General features: G+C 38.8%; 1 protein-coding gene across 1 annotated transcript in view; it reads left to right on the plus strand.

The window, feature by feature from the left end:
* Window positions 1–1,631: 1,631 nt before the first annotated feature.
* Window positions 1,632–6,283, plus strand: part of METTL8 (methyltransferase 8, tRNA N3-cytidine) — a 72,023-nt gene continuing 67,371 nt past the window's right edge. The window contains exon 1 of the mRNA XM_004375523.2: window positions 1,632–1,707. The gene's annotated coding sequence lies outside the window, so the exon portion shown is untranslated. The remainder of the gene's footprint in view (window positions 1,708–6,283) is intronic.

Raw genomic sequence — 6,283 nt, forward strand, 5'->3', positions numbered from 1 at the left:
GAATGAGTATGCTCCTTCCAAGCTGGTCATGTTGTGAATCTGTACATTTATGGCAAGAAGAACAATGGGTACATATAAAAACGTAAGGGTATTATCCTAAAACAAAGAGTTTACCACCACTGAGGGATTAGAATCAGTATCTTACTATGAGGATATTACCTAAAAATGGAATTTCAAAAATGTTTTGCTATTTTTGGAATAAATAGTAATCTCTTTAAGTGACTTATTTGAAGGGACAGTACTTATTTTGATGAACAGGTTCTAGTTTATAGTTAATATTAATTTATAGACACACCTTATGTTGTCAGGTGGCAGAGAGAGGGCTGGCAGATTTTATAGTGTTCTTTTTGTTGTTGTTTTGGAAGAATCATCGTTTAATCAGATTGTTTCAGTATTAAATAAGATCCAAGTTGCCCTAGGCAGTATGGATTGGCAGTGTTTCAGCTGTTTGGGAAAATGGAATTTGCAAGTTTTCCAAGACCATTTAAAATAAACAAACAAATTTCTTTTCATCTACATTATAGATTTAAAAAGCATGTGTGGACTAGCCTGGTAGCTTAATCACCATTTAAGTTGTTGTTCCTATAGAAAATGTGCTTCTGAACTCTTAATAACTGACTCACAAATGATTTTAGAAATAAGACCTTTTATAGGTTGAAGATTACTATGATTTCTGTACATAATGTCATCCTTGGAGGTTAAGAATATAATTAATATCTTGAGTTTTCTTAAGCAATTTGCTGTTATGTTGTCGTTCATGTACTTTTCTAAACCATTCTTCAATCTATTGATTTTTTAGTTTATATAGTTTCAATCTGTATGCTGAGCATATAATCTGAGAAGCTGGGTTATATGAAGAAGAATGTGGTGTTAGGATTGGTGGAAGACTCATTAACAACCTGCAATATGAAGATGACACGCTTGCTGAAAGTGAAGAGGACTTGAAACACTGATGAAGATCAAAGACCACAGCCTTCAGTATGGATTATACCTCAACATAAAGAAAACAAAAATCTACACAACTGGACCAATAAGCAACATCATGATAAATGGAGAAAAGATTAAAATTGTCAAGAATTTCATTTTATTTGGATCCACAATCAACACCTATGGAAGCAGCAGTCAAGAAATCAGATGACTTATTGCACTGGGCAAATAGGCTGCAAAAGATCTCTTTAAAGTGTTGAAAAGCAAAGATGTCACTTGGAGGACTAAGGTGCACCTAACCCCAGCCATGATATTTTCAGTCACCTCAGATGCATGTGAAAGCTGAAAAATGAATAAGGAAGACTGAAGAATTGATGCCTTTGAATTATGGTGGTGGCAAGGACTATTGAATATACTATGGACTGCCAAAAGAACAAACAAGTTGGTCTTGGAAGAAATACAGCCAGAGTGCTACTTAGAGGCAAGGATGGTGAGCTTCGTCTCATGTATTTTGGACAAGTTATCTGGAGGGACTAGTCCCTGGAGAAGGACATCATGCTTGCTGAGGTAGAGGGTCGACAAAAAAGAGGAAGACCCTCAACAAATTGGATTGACTCAGTGGCTGCAACAATAGGCTCAAACACAGCAGTGATTATGAGGCTGGCACAGGACTGGGCAGTGTTTTGTTCTGTTGTACATAGAGTCGCTATGAGTTGGAACCGGCTCGACAGCACCTAACAGCAACAACATAGTTTCTTGGAAAAGCTTTATTAGGTGTTGGTAAGGAATGATTGTACTCTTCTTTTTTCTTTGGTAGGCACCAGGGATGGTATTCCTAATTATTTGTTAATTTCATTGTGTAATTTTGTTTCCTTTTCAAGCTTTAAGGGGTGCCCCTTAGAAGTATTTCTGGAATTTACTGAATAATAATTTGACTTCTGTGAAGCACTATGTTTCGTTCTGTTGTACATAGGGTCGCTATGAATTGGAACCAACTCATGGCACCTAACAAGAACAACAAATGTAGTTTATAACGTTTTCTGTAAGAACTTCTAACTTAAGAATTAGTCCATTTTACAAATGAGCCTGTAGGCTTAGGCAAAGTGAGTGACGTTCCCCAAAATCATGAATGTTTAGGTGACTGAACCAGGACTTGAACTTCAGGTTTATTCTATTCTCGGGTCAGTAATCTTTCTACTATAATCTTGCCATTTCGTTTATAAATTAGTCTTTCACCTTCTTGGGAAGCTGGGACTACTTAGGGTTGTTTAAACTAAGGAGTATCTTAGTGAAAGGTTTGATCCTGTGGAATTCTTGAAACCCTTTTGAAATTGTAAGAAGAGGCTGGACTAATGGTAACAGTAATATCAGCTAACATTTATTAAGCACTTACCACGTGCCAGGAACTATGCTACATATTTACTACATATTTACTACATATATCACCTCCTTAGAGCTTCTTACCTCGTTGCCATCGAGTCGATTCCAACTCATAGCAACCCTATAGGACATAGTAGAACTGCCCCATAGGGTTTCCAAGGCTGTAAATCTTTACGGAAGCAGACTGCCACGTCACTGACCTTTTTTGGTTAGGAGCTAAGTGCTTAATCACTGCTTTACCAAGACTCCTTAGAGTTTCTTATATTTTGAACTGTTTTTATTAGCCACATGTTATTGCGTTTAGCAAGTTTAAGAAGTATCATGCCAGATGTTTAGAGGTAGTAAGTGGCAAACCTGACCAACTTAGTTCAAACCCTTCGCCTCCACCCTCAATTGCCTTCCATAGAGAATTAAGGTGATTCTGACCTACTTGAGGTATTCCCCTTATAAAGGAGGAGTAAGAGTAGAATTCTCAAAAACAAAATCTTCTAGTACTGTATTTCTGAATATTGAGAAATATATATTGTTGTTGTTGTTATGTGCCATCAAGTCAATTTTCGACTCATGGAGATCCCATGTGGCAGAGTAGAAGTGCCCCATAGGGTTTTCTAGACTGTAACCTTTATGGGAGCAGATTGCCAGGTGTTTCTTTCACAGAGCTGCTAAGTGGGCTTGAACTGCCAACCTTTAGATTACCAGACAAGAACTTAACCGTTGTGCCACCAGGGCTCCTGGAGAAATGTATAAACCCCCATTTAAAGGAAAATAATTCTCACAGACTTACGGGTTTGACCTAAAATATTTTACTATATTGTTTATAAACCCAAATCTAGGTACATACTCCTTGTGCGTAGAGCTCTTATTCAGCTATAAAATAAAAATAAGCACAAATACAACAACAAAACCAATAAAATTCAAATTAACGTCATTGTAATGTGACTGCTAATGTTTTACCAAAACTAAATTGCAGCACCCATTTTAAACAAGGTACTGACCACCACCTCACAGATTCTTTTGACTTCAGCCCATCTGTGCTATGTGTCATCTCAATTCCCTCACTACTTTTCTCTGTTCACCTACTGCAGAATCTCTTTACAGTGTACTGTATACTCAGATGCATCATTTACATATTACATCTGTGCTGCTCGTTGCCAACAAGATCATAAATACAAACACAGGCACTGGACTCAAGTAGCAGTTACACATGTGCTCCTTTCTATTGATTTTATGTTTAGATTATTATCATAATAAAGACACAAAATAATTGTCATAGGATCTTAGTATGAAAAACTCTATTTTAATCGGTGTGTCCAGTGGGAGATTGTTCCTGAAGAGTGAGGGTGGAGGATCTAATTACAGTGACCTTCAGAAGAATGAAATGAGGTGTCAAATAGAAATCCATGTTTTAGCTCTTTGTCAACACTAAAATATTTCTCTTTCATAGGCTTTTGTGGCCTCGTCACACTTTAAGAGCCTCTCATTCAAAGCAGTATTTCATTCTCATTGTTATGGTGTTACTATTTTTGTTGCTAGGTGGCATGCGTTAACAAATAAACTCAGAAGGCCTAATTACTAACCAGTACCTCCTATGTCTTCCCCTCCCATTGTTTCTAGTGAGCCTAGACTTCAGCTACGTTAAGTCCATCAGCCCCCATCCCTACTACTCTCCTCGCTCCCCCGCCACCTTTTTTTTCCCACCAGTCAGCATTCGCTTACCTTGTGCGCATCCAGGTATGTTCTTCCTCAATTCCACCGCCCTAAATCATCACTGGAGTCCCTGAGTGATGCAAACAGCTAGCACACTTGGCTGCTCACCAGAAGGTTGGAGGTTTGAGTCCACCCAGAGGCACCTTGGAAGAAAAGCCTGGTGATCTACTTCTGAAAAATCAGCCATTGAAAATCCTATGGAGCACAGTTCCACTCTGACATGCATGGGGTCACCATGAGTTGTAATCGACTTGACGGCAACTGGTTGGTAAATCACTATTACTTTCTATACTACCAGCCTGGACAGGCCCAATATAGATCAAACCAAATATTTTTTCCCCAGCGTGCCAGGTGGTAAAGGGCATTGATTAGGTTATTCTATCAATTAATCAGGCTTAGGTCCTTGGGTGGCACAGAGAATTTGCACTAAGCTACTAACTGAAAGGGTGAAAGCAACGAGTTTTTATTTTCTATCAATCAGGCTACTTTTGGTAGCATGTAACAGAAAATGCAGACGGGTTTAAATAATAAAGGGAATATATTGGCTCAATAACTGAAAAATCCAAAGGTGGGACTGGCTTCAAATGAAACTTAATCCAACTCCTTAATGAGAGGATATAACTTCTTTTTATCTTCCCAACTTTCCCAAAGTACCACAAATGGGGTGGTTTATACGAACAGAAACTTATTATCTCACAGTTCTGGAGCCCAGAAGTCCAAAATCAGGGTGTCAGCTGTGTTGATTCCTTCTGAGGTCTCCGAGGAAGAATCTGTACCATGCCTTTCTCCTAGCTTCTGGTGACATCGACAATTCTTGGCATGCCTTGGCTTGTAGATCATTCCAGTCTCTGCCTCCATCTTCACATGGCCATCTTCCCTCTGTGTCTCTCTTCTCTTCTATTATAAGGACACCACTCATATTGGATTAGGACTTACCTACTCCAGTATGACCTCATGTTAACTGATAGCATCTTCAAAGACCTTATTTCCAAACAGGGTCACATTCACAGGTACCAGGGTTAGGACTTCAACATAATTTTTTTGCAAACACAAAGCAATCCATAATAATATATACAAAGATTCCTTACCATATGGCCTCTGCCTTCTTTTCCAGCCTTATGACTACCACCACACCTATCTGCCCCTCATGTCACAGGGTCTAGGCACATATAATTACTGTTTTTTAAATAAGCTTTTAATTTTAGATTTACAGAAAAGTTAAGAAGATAGTATAGAGAGTTCCCATATACTCTACTCCCAGTTTCCCCTATTATTATCATCTTATATTCGCATGGAGGTCTCTGGGTGGCACAGTTTGCACTTGACTACTAACTAAAGATTGGTGGTTTGAACCTACCAGCAGTGCCACAGAAGAAAAGCCTGGTGATTTGCTTCCATAGAGATTACAGCCAAGAAAACCCTATGGGGCATTTCTACTGTGTAACACATAGCGTTGCCATGAGTCAGAATTAACAGCGACAGTATTGGGGTTTTTTTGGTTATATTACTATGGTACTTTTGTCATAATTAAGGAACCAGTATTGATACATTATTATTAACTAAAATCTATAATTTATTCAGATTTCCTTTTTTTTTTTTTTTTTTAACCTACCACCTTTTTCTGATCCAGGATCCCATCTAGCACACCACATTACATTTAATTGTCATGTCCTCTTAGGCTCCTCTTGGCTCTGACAGTTTCTCAGACTTTCTTTGTTTTTGATGACCTTCAGGGTTTTTTGGGGGTTTTTTTGTATTTTAGATGAAGGTTTACAGAGCAAATTAGTTTCTCATTAAACAATTAATACACATTGTTTTGTGACATTGGTTGCCACTCCTACAACATGTCAACACTCTCCCCTTCTCGACCTTGGGTTCCCCATTACCAGCTTTCCTGTCCCCTCCTACCTACTCATCCTTGCTTCTGGGCTGGTGTGCCTATTTAGTCTCATTTTGTTTTATGGGCCTGTCTGATCTTTGCCCAAAGGGTGAACTTCGGGAGTGACTTCAGTACTGAGTTAAAAGGGTATCCAGGGGCCATATTCTTAGGGTTTCTCCAGTCTCTGTTAGACCAGTAAGTCTGGTCTTTTTTTTGTGTGTGTGAGTTAGAATTTTGTTTTACATTTTTCTCCAGCTTTATCCGGAACCCTCTTTTGTTATCCCTGTCGGAGCTGTTGGTGGAGGTAGCCGGGCACCATCTAGTTGTTCTTGACTCAGTCTGGTGGAGGCTGTGGTAGTTGTGGTCCATTAGTCCTTTGGACTAATCTTT

The sequence above is a fragment of the Trichechus manatus genome, unplaced genomic scaffold, assembly GCF_000243295.1.
Source record: "Trichechus manatus latirostris isolate Lorelei unplaced genomic scaffold, TriManLat1.0 scaffold00037, whole genome shotgun sequence".
Lineage (NCBI taxonomy): Eukaryota > Metazoa > Chordata > Mammalia > Sirenia > Trichechidae > Trichechus > Trichechus manatus.